Genomic DNA, 15,176 nt, shown 5'->3' on the forward strand with positions numbered 1-15,176 from the left:
ACTTGGGGACTGAGTCTTGAAGGATGAGAACAGAACACTTCTTGTGTGAGAAAGGGTTAAAACAAGAACTTTATAAGCCCTGTTCAGGGGACCACAACTGAGGCAGACTACTAGAGAATGAGAAGCAAGATTCTGTTCAGAATCTACCTTATGGAAACAAAGTCCCTACTGGGTGCTTCAGGTTTTCTCATTTAACCTTCTTAACAGTTCTGGACATAAAATGTTATTACCTCCAATTCTCATATGAGAAAAAAAGGCTCAAGTAGTTATTACCGTCAGTGTACTCCACCCCGGCACCAGGACACAACTGAACAAGTTGAGTTACTAAAAAGGCGTACAATAGGAAACTTAAGATACTAGAAAGGGAATTTGGTTGGATAGTTTCTGAAGAAAGTCTTAGGAAGCAAGGGTTTACTCTGGTCTAGGTACTGGCAGAAAGCAAAGACAATTCTACAATTACCATTCTCTATGATGGGGTTGATGCAAACAGATGAAAGCTGTAGAGTACTCCCCCTTATCTACAAAGGATACATTCTAAGACCTCCCAGAGAATGTCTGAAATCAGGGATATTACCAAACTACTCATATTTTGTTTTTTTCCTATACATACATAAAGTTTAATTTATAAATTAGGTATAGTAAGAGATTTAACAATAGTAATAACAAAACAGGACAACATACTATAATAGTTTGATTTTGGGGTCATTAAGTAAAGTAAGGGTTACTAGAACAAAAGTATTGTGATGCTGCTGACAGTGGATCTGATAACCAAGATGGCTACTCAGTGACTAATGCTGGTGGGGGGGTAGCATATATAGTATGGATACCCTGGAAAGAGAGAATTCATGTCCAGGCAACAAAGGATGGGATGGCTCAAGATTTCACCAAGATAACAAGAATAGTGTGCAATTTAAAACTTATGAACTGTTTATATTTGCAAACTATGGTCAGCTGCAGGTAACTGATACTATATAGAGAACAAAACTGTAGAAAAGCAGGTACCACTGTTAATTGGTAAAGCAGCACAATCTTTCACATTAGCCTGGAAAGGAGATGTTCCATCTTTTATAACTTAACAATGTTTAGTTTCCTCTTGTTCAGACAAGATTATGGCATAACCCTGTTTTGTCTTGACCCCTCAGGGTCACCAGATGATCTTGTCTGATGTTGATGTTCAGAGAAATTGTTGGTGTTCAACAGAAGAACACCAAGAGGACTTCGCTATTAAGTGCCAGGTTGGCTCATAGTAACACCAAGGCCTAGCTAAAGTGCCAGGGAAGCTCCAGGATGCTAGGGGCTGCTTTTTTTCTAATTATAGTAACTTGCCCAAGACCACAAAGTCTGTAAGAGAGCCAGATCTGAAGTGGTATTAGTGAGATCCAAACTACAAATGCAACTATTTAAAAAAAAAGTTGATAACAAAGAAATGTGATAAGGGAAAAGACTAGAAATGAGGAGTCAAACTATGAACACCTACAAAATTAGAATTTTTAGGAAGGTAATGGGGAGAATTTTGAGCACTAAAAACATAGTCAAACTCAAATTTTAATAAGATCAGAATAAAGATAGTATAAGATTTACTCTAGAGCAGTGATGAAGTTTGGAAGCCTAAAGCAAGAAGAGGAAAATAGCCAGGCACAGTAGCACACACCTGTCTCAGAGACTCAGAAGGCTGAGGAAGGATTACAAGTTTGAGGGCAGCCTCAGCAACTTAGTGAGACCCTATCTCAAAAAATAAAAAGGGCTGGGGATGTAGCTCTGTGGTAAAGTACCCCTGGGTGGATCCCCAATTAAAAAAAAAAAAAAAAAAAAAGGAATGATGATGAAGAGAAAAATAATGAAGTACTCATTACATTATGTTTGCATTTATTTACGTTTTTTGGTGGAGAAGGGGTGCTAGAGATCAAACCCAGCACCTTGCACACGCTAAGACTGCCTTCTACCACTGAGTTACACCTCAGCCCCTCATTACATTATTTTTAAAGTCACATATATTTAAATTCTGCGATCACAGTCTTCCTGAACTTTTATTTAAGATGTCTTTTGTATATGTAATGATAAAATATAACAAATGATGAGTTTAGTTGCTTTTTCAACTGTCACTGTTTGGCAACCTAAAAATCTGACAAATTTGACAAATTCCCTTTTAATTTTTTCTGAAATCATACAAATGAAACAGAAGGCAGAATAGTGGATGACTATATCAGGAAGAAATTTCAAAAGATTTGATGAAGCGGAACCTAGAAAGATCTGGCCAAGGTTACTAGTAAAGACTTAAAAGTCATCTGTGTCAACATGGTAGAGGAAGCCACAAAGCATCTAACTCTCAAACAGAAAGGAGCAGGGAAGTGAGAACTGAAATCTGAACTCTGATGCAGAAATCACAAAAGAAAACCAAAACAGACGTAAGGGAAACAAGAAGTTTCAAAAAGGAGGGAATTTTACAACAGATAATGTGGAATTAACAGGCATTCCTGCTGTGGGTAGAATTCAGTGATAGAGTGCTTGCCAGAGGCCCTTAGTGAGAGGCCCTTAGTTTGATCCCCAGCATTGCAAAAAAAATTTTTTTAAAAAGGTACTCTTTAAAGATAGATAGCAAGAGATTAAAAGACAAAAACAGTAATATAAGAAAACTGAAAAACAAATGTGAGATTAAAGTCTATTACCCCAAGCCCTATGAGACAGTACAGCATGGCGCAATGTTTCTCAAATAGAATAATGACAGCTAATTTGGCTATTTATGTGCTTTACATGCATGAAGTACATAAAATAAATATGAGGCATCCGTAGGAAGGAACAGCAGTGACATACCATTAACGAGAGCACTGACCAAATGGGCACCTACTATGTACCTCCCAAGTAGGATGCTTCTAAGTCCTTTATATTTTCTCAATCTTTACAACCTTAAATAGATATTTTATTGCTATTTTATCTTACTGCTATTTTAAAGATGAGAAAAATATAGTTTAGGGAGATGATTTAATTTGTTCCAAGTCATATAATTTTCCAACAGTACTGTGGTCTTTCCCAACAGGGTTTCTCCTGAAGCACACATCTGTTAAAATCACTTCATTGAGTTCCTCTGTGGTTTGCTTTACCACCTGAATATTTGTTAGGCCTGTGGGAAGGAACTACAGGACAGTTAACAAAAAACAGAAAAGACCTAAAAAATTTTTTTAATCTTAGGTACTGGCATATTCCACAGATCTCTACTATTTCTGAGTGTGATGGGTAGAGTGTCGGCAATTAAGAACCAGGTGACTGGGCGCAGTGGTGCATGCCTGTAATCCCAGCGGCTCAAGAGGCTAAGGCAGGAGAATTGCGAGTTCAAAGCCACCCTCAGCAACTTAGCAAGACCCTAAGCAATTCAGCGAGAGCTTGTCTCTAAATAAAATATTTTAAAAAGGGCTGGGGATGTGGTTCAGTGGTTAAGTACCCCTTGGTTCAATCCCTGGTACCAAGACAAAACAAAACAAAACCATGCAGATTCATCTACCTAAAAAATGATCTGGAGGGCAGCTTCTTAAAGAAAGTTGGTCACAAAGTTGATGGGTCACAAAGTTGATCAGTATGTCCTAATTCAAATGGAGATAAAAGCAGCTCAGATTTAAAAACTGTGGGCTGATGGAACAACTGAATTTAAGCATTGGTACTTTTAAAAAGGGCTATCTAAAAGATAAATCTCAAACTTCAGCATTAGAGGAACTACGATAAACTTGGTGGGCAGTGAAGGAATCACGAGAAAGTCCTTAAATATTTACTGAGTTTTAAACAACAATAATTCTATAACAGCAGAACTAGAATTCACAACAAAGTCTATCAGATCCTTCACCCTACCATCTACCACAGACTGCTTCCAACACACCCTCTGCTCAAGTTTCCTCCACTGACTCTCCTCTCACCCCTCTGCGCTCCACTGCACTCTCCATGGCGTCATACTGTCTCCCACATTAAGCCTAAATTGCCAGATGGGGATGATTTTCTCCTTGAATTTCCAAAATCTAGTGGGAAGTACCTGGAGTCCAAAGGAAAGCATTAGGAGAGGAAGTGAATATATCCATCATGCCACAACCAGAGGAACACATGCTGGGAGGATGCCCTGCACGACATCTTTACTGTTAACAGCTCCGTACATCCTACCATGGTTCTTAACTGATGGTGGGGGATCCCCTAGACTCCAGAGAGAATCACAATCTACTCCAAACATTTCAATAAGTGAAAAAGACAATTACACTTTTATCACATAGGAAAGTTATACATGCTAGCTAAAATAATATTTTGCTGAATGTTATCTCATATTGATTAGAAATGCTCATTCAAAAATAAAAAACTAAACCAAGTTTGATAGACAAATGCTGTTTAACAGACGCACACAAAAATATTAAGTCTGGGTATCCTGTAGAAAAATAAAACATTACAGGAAACCTTGGTGGTAAGATTAGAAATCATCAACCTACTCTAGAGAAAACCTTATGTCAAAAGCCAAATCATTGAAAGACAGTCCTGCAGAAAGACTAAACCAGGGAAAGATTCAGAAGACCAAGGATTTTTAAAGCACTGGTATCACAGGCAAGCGCCACCACACCCAGCTAGTTGGGTTTTTGTTTTTCTGTTCTTTTAAACACAGCACCCAAAGTACTTTTTAAAAGGTTAAGGTGGATTAAGTCAGGTCCTTTCCTAAAACCCTTCAAGCACTGGATTTTGTTTTCATGTTTTTGCAGTGCTGGGCTTGAATTCAGGGCCTCAGGCATGCTAGACAGTGCACGAGTGCACGAGGGCTCTGCCGCACAGCGACATCCCAGCCCTCTGCTATCTCTGAACAAGCTGAGCGCCCCTACTCCCTCTGGTACCAGCTCTGCCTGAATGTTCCTGAAGAGGCCCCAGAGGCTGTCCTCAGGCTTTCTCCTTCACTTCATTTAAGTTCTCTGCTCAACTGTCCCCTCTCTTCTGGACTTCCTTCTTTGCCTACCTGAAAGAAACACCCTGAGCCAAGTGTGCTTGGAATCCCAGTCATTCGGAAGACTGGGGCAGAAGGATTCCAAGTTCAAGGCCAGCCTCAGCAACTTAGTGAAGCCCTAGGCAACTTTGAAAGACCCTATCAGAGCAATTGTGTACAAATACATTATACTATTATTTCCCATCTATCCCACAGTACTATAATCCCCACCATTTTGAAACAAATATCTAGAAGTGTACCTGAAACACACTCTGCACTTCATATAGTTTGATGAACTAATTCATAAATCATTACTGAGTATTTTCACATACAGTGAGAACATTAAACAAGATTGCCCACCACATGTTCCTGGATCCATCAGTGAAATGCTGGTGTAACTAGAGCCTAATACTCTGTACTTCTTTATAACTTTATGTGCTAACACTAAAAAATAAAACAATTATCCAGGTGTGGTAGTATGTGCCTGTATCCCACCTACTTGGAAGGTTGAGGTAGGCAAATCACTTGAGCTCAGAAGTTCAAGACAGCCAGGGAAATACAGGCATTTTTGACCCCAGCTCAAAAATAAACACACAAACATAACATGATTAATGAGTTTGGGATTTAACTTGCATGTATATATATTAACATGATCTGTTCTAAAGCATAAGACTTTCATCAACATCAGCCATTCAGGAACCATCTTTACAGTTTGTCTAAAAGACTCTGATGAACTACTGACAGATGTCATGCCCTTTACTCCACTGGAAGATCTATCAAACTTGAGATTTTTTTTTCTCCTGAAACAATTCAAATAATTAGAATAATAAATGAAAACTGTTAATAAGTTCTCTTTAGAGAATACCTGTTGTCTGCTAAACTCTATAAAAAAAAATCCTTTCTATAGACTGTCTCCTTTATTCCTAACAATAATTTTAGGAGGTGGGTAATCCTGTCCTCATTTTCAAATAGAAAAAAGTAGTGACTGTAAGAAGCGTAACTATAAAAGACAACAAAAGAAGAAAGAAAGCTTTAAAATTGGAACCAGAACTTAAAAAGAGATAGGACAGGTCTTTTAGTATAAGACCAAAGGGATTATGTTTTTTAGTTTCCCAATACATCAGTGTAGCAAAGCAGATGTGAGCTGACATTTATGCCTTACTAACCCTCAACATCAGAAAATGGCTATGATAGTTTAAACAGAATGCAAGGGGAAATTTTTCATTTGTGTTGAAAATTTTTTTTTTAATTCTGACATTTAAAAGGTGTGTACCAATCAACTGAAAAATTCACACATATTAAGCACTGTAATCTTCCGTGACGTTAGATAAATAATATTTCAGAGGCCTACCCCACTGTATTTATGCACGCATATAAACATACACAAACACAAAATGTGCTGAAAGAAGTCATAATTAACAATTTAAGAAAGTCAAAACAAGTCCTCAAGGATAAGGTAACATCAGAGCAGAGTTCAAACAAGGAATACAAGTTTTCGAGGCGTAAAAATGGGATGAAAGGAGTGAGCACTCTGTGAAGAACATAGGAAAAAGCGTGGGCCCTGGTGACAGACTCCGAAACTCAAAGGCTCCATGGAGAGCTAATATAAGCCAGGCACAGGGGATACAAGGTTTACAACGTGTGCCTCCAAAGACTTGAGAACTAGTGGAGAAAGACACAAGACATCATCATCACACCTGCTAGTATTACTGGACAGTGACAGGGGTGTAGAGTGTGAAGGGAACACAAATTATGCCCAATGAGCCTGGGGCAATGAGGAAAGGTGTCCTGAAGAGGGAAGTTCAGGTCCCATCTTCGAGCAGAAGCAATGAGGCTGGAGCCAGGGTAGGAAAGGGCAAGGCCCGGAGGAGCCATTCGAAGAAGTTTGGAACTTACAAAAAAAAAAAAAAAAAAACTCGGCCAGGGACGTAGCTAAGTGATAGAGCGCCTGCCTGGGTTCCATCAAAGAGGAAAACAAAAGGTGGGGGGCTCTGGGGAGATAGCTCAGTGGGTAGAATGCTTGCCTTATAAGCATAAGGCCCTGGGTTCCATCCCCAGCACCCAAAAAAAAAAAAAAAAAAAGGAGAGAGGGAAGGGCTGCGGCTGTGGCTGCAGCTCAGTGGTACAGCGCTTGCCTGGCGTGTGGGAGGCCCTGGGTTCCATCCTCAGCACTGCATATAAATGAATAAAAGATTCATTGACAACTAAAAATATTTTTTTAAATAAGTAAAAAAAGAAGAGAGGGAAGGAGGGATCTAATGCCTAATGAAGATTTCTAAACAGAGTGAGTGCATATTTATCTTGAGGAAAATTAAACTCAGGACCTAAGGAAAGGATATACTAGAGAAAGGAGAGATTGGTGGGGTCCACAATGAGGTCACACACAAAAAACAATAAAGACCTGAAGTAAGGCTCAAATGACATGTGCTTATTAAAATAATAAAAGAGTGGAGAGATAAGGGAGATGAGATAAAGTTTAAACATTAACCTGACGAGTCCCTGAGATATCTGGCTGGGTACACGCTCAAGGCAGCTGTTCATATAGAAAACTCACTGACTAAAACTACAGGCATGCCAATATGCTACGTAATTACATGCAGGGAAGAGGGAGAGGAGTAGGTAGTTCAACATCATGTGCCTGTAGGCCAGCCAAGTGATTATGACCAGCTGAATATACAAGCCTGGGTTGAAGATAGAGATCTAGGATTAATTCATTAGTGTACAGGCACAGATAAGGACAAGCCACATGAACTCAGGAAGCCTCCCAGGGAGGTAACCTCCGGAAATAATACAGCTAACATTTACATAGCAATTACTTAACAAACTATACAGCAGATACTAGTATTCCTTTTTATAAGTGATTTAATATTTTTCCCAATTATTATGGGATATTTAAAGAATTAACAGTAATCAGGTTACAAAATCAATGTACAAAAATCAATAGGTTTCCTACATAGCAACAACGAATCTGCCAAGAAACCAAGAAAACAAGCCCATCCACGATAACCTAAAAAAAAAAAAAAAGAAAGAAAGAAAAAGAAAAAAGAAAAAACCTAGGAATACCTCTAATGAAAGAGGTAAAAGACCTCCAATGAAAACCACAGAACACTGAAGAAAGAAATTGAAGAAGACACAAAAAGATGGAAAGACTGTCCATGCTCATGAACAGGTAGAATTAATATTGTTAAAGTGGTCATGCTACCAAAAGCAATATACAGATTCAATTCCATCCCCATCAAAATACCAATGACATTTTTCACTGAACTAGAAAAAATGGTCCTAAAATTCATTTGGAAGAATGAAGACCCGGAATAGCCAAAGAAATTCTTAGCCAAAAACGCAATGCTGGAGGCATTGCAACACCTGACTTAAAACTATATTACAGAGCTATAGTAACAAAAACTGTGTGGTACTGGCATAAAAACAGATACACAGTTTATGGAGTCCTCATGATTACCCTTGCTTCAGCCTACTTGAACATGCCTGTGGCCTACTCTGGCACTTACTTGTGGTTCTGGACAAAGACACAGGAACAGCTGGGTGCAGGGGCGCACAGCTATAATCCCAGTGGCTTGGGAGGCAGAGGCAGGAGGAGCTCAAGTTCAAAGCCAGCCTCAGCAAAAGTGAGGCATTAAGTAACTCAGTGAGACCCTGTCTCAAAATAAAATATAAAATAAGGCTCATGGTCAAGTACCCCCGAGTTCAATCCCTATTACCAAAAAAAAAGGACACATAAACAAACGCACACTGGAGAAAAGACAGCCTCTTTAATAAACAGTGCTGGGGAAACTGGTTTGTCCTATGTAGAAGAATGAAAAGAGACCTTTCTCTCTCATCCTGCACAGAAGTCAACTAGAGAGGCTGGGATCAAGGCTCAGTGTAGAGCGCTTTCCTAGCATATGTGAAGCACTGGGTTCACTCCTCTGCACCACATATAAATAAAATAAAGGGATTGTGTCTATTTACAACTAAAAATATTTTTAAAAAATCAACTCAAAATGGATCAAAGACCTAGGAATTAGACCAGAAACTATGCAACTCCTAGGAAAAAAAACATAAGGTCAACACTCCAGCATATAGGCACAAGCAGCAACTCTCTTAATAGAAAACCTAAAGCTTAGGAAATAAGGCCAACCGCTAATAAAGGGGATGGCATCAAATTGAAAAGCTTCTTCTGCACAGCAAAAGAAGCAATTAAGAATGTGAAGACAGAACCTATAGAAAGGGAGACTTAGGTACTCTTCTGACAGAGGATTAATATCTGGAATGTATGAAGAAGTCAAAAAACTTAACAGCAAACCGCCCCCCCCAATTAATAAAGGGGCAAATGAACTAAATAAATGACTCTCAAAAGAAATACAACAAATACATGAAAAAAATGTACAATATCATTAGCAATTAGGGAAAAGCCTCACTCAGAATGGCGGTCATCAAGAATACAAAAAAGGGCTGGGGCTATAGCTCAGTTGGTAGAGTGCTTGCCTAACATGCATGAGGCCCTGGGTTCAATCCCCAGCACCACCAGAAAAAAAGAATACAAACAATAATAAACGCTGGAGAAGATGTGGAGGGAACGGAACACTTTTACACTGCTGAATACAACCACTACAGAGATCAGTATACAGGTTCCTTAAAAGACTAGTAATGGAACCACCATGTGACCCAGCTGTACCACTCTTTGGTATTTATCCTAAAGAATTAAAGTTAAATACTAGAGCAATACATGCATACCCGTGATTATAGCAGTACAATTCACAATAGCCAAATTATGGAACCAGCCTAGGTGCCCATCAACAGATGAACAGACAAAGAAAATGTGGTATATACACACAAGGGAGGTTTATTCACTCCTAAATAAAAATGAATTTATGTCATTTGCAGGAAAATGGATGGAACTTGAGAGTATTACATTAATTAAGCCAAATTCAGAAGGTCAAGGGTCATGTGTTTTCTCTCCTATGTGGGAGAAGAAGGAAAAGAAAGGGGAGGGGAATGTAACAACAAATCCCATCACTATGTACAATTACAATGTACCAATAAAAAAAAGTGGGGAAAAAAAAAAGAAAGTGGGGGTAGAAAAATCAAAGGGAGATCAGTAGAATAGAGGAAAGGAACCAGAGGGTGGGGGGAGGGGAGGAAGTGCTAGGGAAGGAAATTGACCAAATTATATTGTTATTATATTGTTACATTGTGTGCATGGACAAATATGTAACAACAAATTCCATCATAATGTACAACTACAAGGGACCAATAAAAAATGTGGATGAAAAAAAAAAGAATTAACAATAAAAAGAAAAGGCCTAAAAGAGATTAGAGTAGAACCAAGAGCAGACAACACTGGAAATCAAGTTAGAAGATTCAAGAAAAGGTAATCTAGGGTCAATGGAAAATTCAAGTATAACACAAAAAATGGAGAGAAAAAAATGGAGAATGGGCCAGAGTATAGATATTTCACAATTTGAGGACTTTAATAGCTGTGATTTACTTAACTACACGCATAGTTTCCGGAAGAAGGACAAATAGATTGAAGTGGGTTGCAAAATGAGTTAAGGAAATGAACAGTGATCATAAGACAAGTCAGTCTAGCTGGGTAGGGTGGCACATGCCTGTAATCCCAGCAACATGGGAGGCTGAGGCAGGAGGATCACAAATTCAAAGTCAGCCTCAGCATCTTAGTGAGGTCCTGTCTCAAAATAGAAAGGACTGGGGATGTTGCTCAGTGGTTAAGCACCTGTGGGTTCAATCCCCAGTACAAAAAAAAAAAAAAAGACTAGCCAGCCTCTCAAGAGGTCCAGCAGTGAGGAACCAAGCACTAGTGTACTTTAGCATTTACAGAGCTGGCAGCACAGGAGGTGCACCACCCCATTTAACATGTCCACTCTATTTTCAGGTAAGCAAGAGATTCTTAAATGCTAAGAAATTTGTTCAGAAAGTCACAGCCAGTGAGTAGAAGTGCAAATATGTTCCTCCGGGGTGACACAAAGTTGACTAGATAGCTATTTTTAAATACAACAGATTGATTCAACAAGAACTTGAGAAACTAATCTGTGCAATGCAGTTATGTAATGTTCTGTGTGATAAGTAACTTGTTAGAAAACAAATAATATTAGTTTGAGAAATAAATGAATCATGTTGAAAAAAGTGTCAACATTAGCCTGCCAGTAGTATTCTTAAGAAAGCATTCAAAAGAACCTAATATATCTGTCCCAGATGAATACCCAATGCCTATTCCTAGTGAAGAACTCTGCTACATCACCTTTAGGTTCAGTAGGGGGAAAGAGAAACAACTGTGGGTAGAATTTTTAAATCCAAAACATAAACTATTTGACATTCTTCCTTCCAAACAAGTTTGCCCTAGTGCAACCCTACAACGTCTACATATAGCAGAACTGGGTAATTTAATCAATTAGCAAAACTGAAGGACACAGGCAAATTTCATTTACATCTATACAGTTAGTACAATCATTTATCCAATGTGCTAAATTTTTTTAAAAAAGGGCTTTTGTTAAAATCATCTCCTTTTTCTTTCCTATAGGAAACAGTCACTCTTCCCTAGTTAATGTTTCTCATTCAAAAGTTACTTCCTGCCGGGCAGGGTGCCCACACCTGTAATCCCAGCAGCTTGGGAGGCTGAGGTAAGAGGATCACAAATTCAAAGCCAGTTTCAGCAATCTAGCTGAGCAACTTGGCAAGACCCTGTATCAAAATGAAAAATCAAAAGGGCTGGAGATGTGGCTCAGTCTTTAAGTACCCCTGGGTTCAAATCCTGGTACCAAAAAAAAAAATCCCTTCCTTTGTGCTTTCTTGTGCCAGGTGCTGGGCTAGACCCTGAGAAGACATAAAGATAAACTAGCCCACCCTTCACGAAATTTACTAGTAGAGAAAAAAATTAAAGCATCTAATTAACATAACTCTTTACAATTAATGATTAAATGTTGGTAAGGAGACTACGGAGGGTTAGGGAGACAAGATGGCTTAAATTTCCAAATGAAACAATATTTGGGCTGATATTTTAGGAATGATTAGGAGCTGGACTTAAGCAGGGGAAAGGGAGAGGTGAAGGAAATCTTAAAGGCCGAGGAGATAAGCAAAGAGGAGGCTTTCCAGGAACAAAAATTAAAGCCGGTGTGGCTTGAGCCTGAAGGGGAAAAGAAGCTCCAGTGAGCTGGCGACCGGAAGAGTGAGCTCACTTAGAATATGAAACCTTCGAGGGGTTCCAAACACATGATACACTGGGACATGTGCTTTTCTCCACGATTACTCCTCTTACTCCTCCATGCCAAAGACCTCTTTCTAAAACCCAGTCCCAAACCCGCAGCAGCACAAACTTCCTTAACTGGTCATTCATGATGCTGCTCAAAGCCAGCAAGGAGGGAAAAAAAAAAAAAAAAAAAAAAAATCTTCAAGTTGAATTCTGTATTTAAGGGAGGAAGGTAAGTACGGGGGGGCGGGGGGGTAGTTTAAACAAGTGGCAGCCACTTAAATATTCAAGTGAATTAAGAGAATTAAGTTTATAGATGTTTCTTACAAATAACTTCTAAGTATATATACAAATTACATGGCTATTAACATTTGAGATCAAAGATAAAAACTTTAAAAACTACATCCTAATATTTAAAAACATAACACGAGCCCACGACCTACACAGATTTTGACATTTTTATTGCGCCATCCTTCCCTTGTCACACTTTCTTCCCCTAAATCAGCAAAAAGATGACTTCCTGAGTGCAGTTTTTGGTTCGCTTTTTTTAAAGAATAAATCGCCTTCTAATTCACAACTTTCTGTACTACGGGCTTGAGAGATGCCACAGGACTGGGGACACCAAACGAGCATCCGAGGTTTAAACGACTGCCAGTAACGCGGATGGACGTCCGTCGGCAACTTTCCCGTCCTCCCCTCCCAAACTCCCGGGGACCGGCGGCGCCTCCCCTCCCCCGGCTGCGAGGACCGGACAGCCCTGGACAAGGCCAGGCCCGCAGAGCCCGAGGTGCAGCCGCCACCTCTCTCCCCTTCCCCGCGGGCTGAGGCGGGGGGACCCGGACGGGAAATGAGAAGGAAGGTGGCAGCATGGGCATTACCTGGGCCCCGGCCGGGCTGCGGACTTCGGCAAAGAGGGCCGGGCTGGGCAGCCGTCACTGCACGGCGGCAGGAAGGTCGGCAGCGAAAGCCGTCCCGGGGCCAGGGCCCGCAACGCCGCCAGCCCAGCGGCAAACGGAGATAAAGCGCCCGGCTCGCCCGCCCCTCCGCCCCCAACCTCCAGCCCGCTCGCCTGCGTCACGCGCACGGCCCTCGAGCTCGGGACTCCATTGGTGGTCCCGGCCAGCGCAGGCCCCGCCCACTGCCCGCCCCTTCCCGGGCGCGCGGGTGCCCTGCGAGCGGAGCTTCGCACTAGCAGCTCGTGACATCGGCCACAACAGCGTGCTCTCCACTTCCACCCATTGATCGAATGTGGGGCAGACACGCGACCGAGACAACTTCCTGCAAGTCGGAAAAGGCACCCTGCGTGGTAGCATGGGACAGGGGAGTCTGGTGCTGGTTCCGTAGACTCGCAGAAGGGACTTGTGGAACAGTGGATCATTGACATTGAAACTGAACGTCAAGGAACAAAACAGAAACACTAGCCAGAAACACTTGCCATGAGTAACCCTATGCTCTGTAAATCATGCTTGACAGTGTCCTTCAGCAACATGCGAACTAGATAAGGAGAAAGAAATCACGTGAAATAAAGGGACGATCAAGTAATTTAAAAGGAACCTTGGGACTTCATAATCAAAGAGAAAATGATGCAGAGAGATTTAGGACATAGATGAGACCCAAAAGTTAATCGCTTAGATTTTATGAAGGCAAAGTTGTGGAAGAATTTGGGGTAAAGGTTGGTAAAATATAATGCTAAGAGGAACAGAGACTGAAGAATCACACTCACAGCCTGCAAACCAGTATCATCCAACTTGGCCTGGCTAATTACTCCCTTCACTTATCCCATTGAGATAACTCTGTTGAGATGGCCACTCTTCTCCAGGTCAGGAAGCCCTGAAGGAATGACCCAAGTACTGAAACTCACCACTCACAATAGACCTTCCCCTCAGTACTGGAGATTGAATCCAGGGGCTTTACCACTGAGCTACAAACAGAGTTTTTTTTTTTTTTTTTAGTTTTTGAGACAGGTGCTTTCTAAGACGCTGAGACCAACCTCAACTTGGGATCCTCCTGTTTTAGCCTCCTGAGTACTTGACGTTATAGGCTTGCTGCTACCCAGTCTGGCTCTATAGACCTTTGAACAAAGTAGGTATGTAAAAGTTCCTCTGGACACCCATAGTGGGCAGCACTGTTGTATTGAGTTTAAAAGGCACTGGCCCAGTTTTGCCTCTTCTACAACACTTGGGATTGCCGCTTCTGTCAACTGTATGGCAGAGTCTGGAATATCCTCACTGCTTTTGTACGTCACCTCTCCCCTCCCACTAGTTAAAGAGCAATAAGAACACAGGGATTCATTTCTGTTGGGACTCCAGTGGCCACCTTATATACACCCCAAGAAGACACTACCTTTTCATTGTTTCATTTATTCATTCAAAACATTGTGTTTTCCTGGTGCTAGGGATATAGCAGTGAATAAAACAGAAGCAGGCTTTGCACTTGCAAGCTTATGTTTCTAGTAAAACAAGCAAACAAGACAATTGCAGGTACTGATAAATGTTAAAAGAACACATCAGAGTGGTTAAAGAAAGACAAGAAATAATCCACAATCAGTAATTTAAAAGGAAACTTGAGGCTTTGTAATCAAAGAGAAAATAATGCAGAGAACTGGGCGTGTGGCACACACCTGTAATCCCTGCGACCCCAGAGGCTGAGGCAGGAGGATCGCAAGTTCGAGTCCAGCCTCAGCAACTTGTAGAGACCCTGTCTCAAAAAATTAAAAAGGCTGGGGATGTGACTCAGTGGTTAAGCATCCCTGGGTTCAATTTCTGGAACCAAAAAAAAGAAAAAGAAAAAAATTCAGAGATTTAAGACATAAATTAGATACAATAGTTAATTGCATAGCTTTTGTGAAGACAAAGGTGTAGGTGATCTTCTGAGGTAACCTGAACTAAGACCTAAATGAGGAGGAGTCAGGCACACCAACAATGGGAAGGAAGAGCATTCCAGACAGAACAATGAGTGTGAAGGCCCTGACACTGAAGAACTTTGTCTGGCTTGAGGAACAGGAGGCCAGGAGGACCCAGCACGCTGAGTCACAGGTAT

At 40.7% G+C, this 15,176-nt stretch overlaps 1 protein-coding gene across 1 annotated transcript in view; it reads right to left on the minus strand.

Moving 5' to 3' along the window:
* Window positions 1-13,179, minus strand: part of SOAT1 (sterol O-acyltransferase 1) — a 54,277-nt gene extending 41,098 nt beyond the window's left edge. Inside the window, exon 1 of the mRNA XM_079105946.1 lies at window positions 13,016-13,179. The gene's annotated coding sequence lies outside the window, so the exon portion shown is untranslated. The remainder of the gene's footprint in view (window positions 1-13,015) is intronic.
* Between the last annotated feature and the right edge of the window lie 1,997 nt (window positions 13,180-15,176).

The sequence above is a fragment of the Sciurus vulgaris genome (assembly GCF_902686455.1).
Source record: "Sciurus vulgaris genome assembly, chromosome: 12".
In the NCBI taxonomy this organism is placed as follows: domain Eukaryota; kingdom Metazoa; phylum Chordata; class Mammalia; order Rodentia; family Sciuridae; genus Sciurus; species Sciurus vulgaris.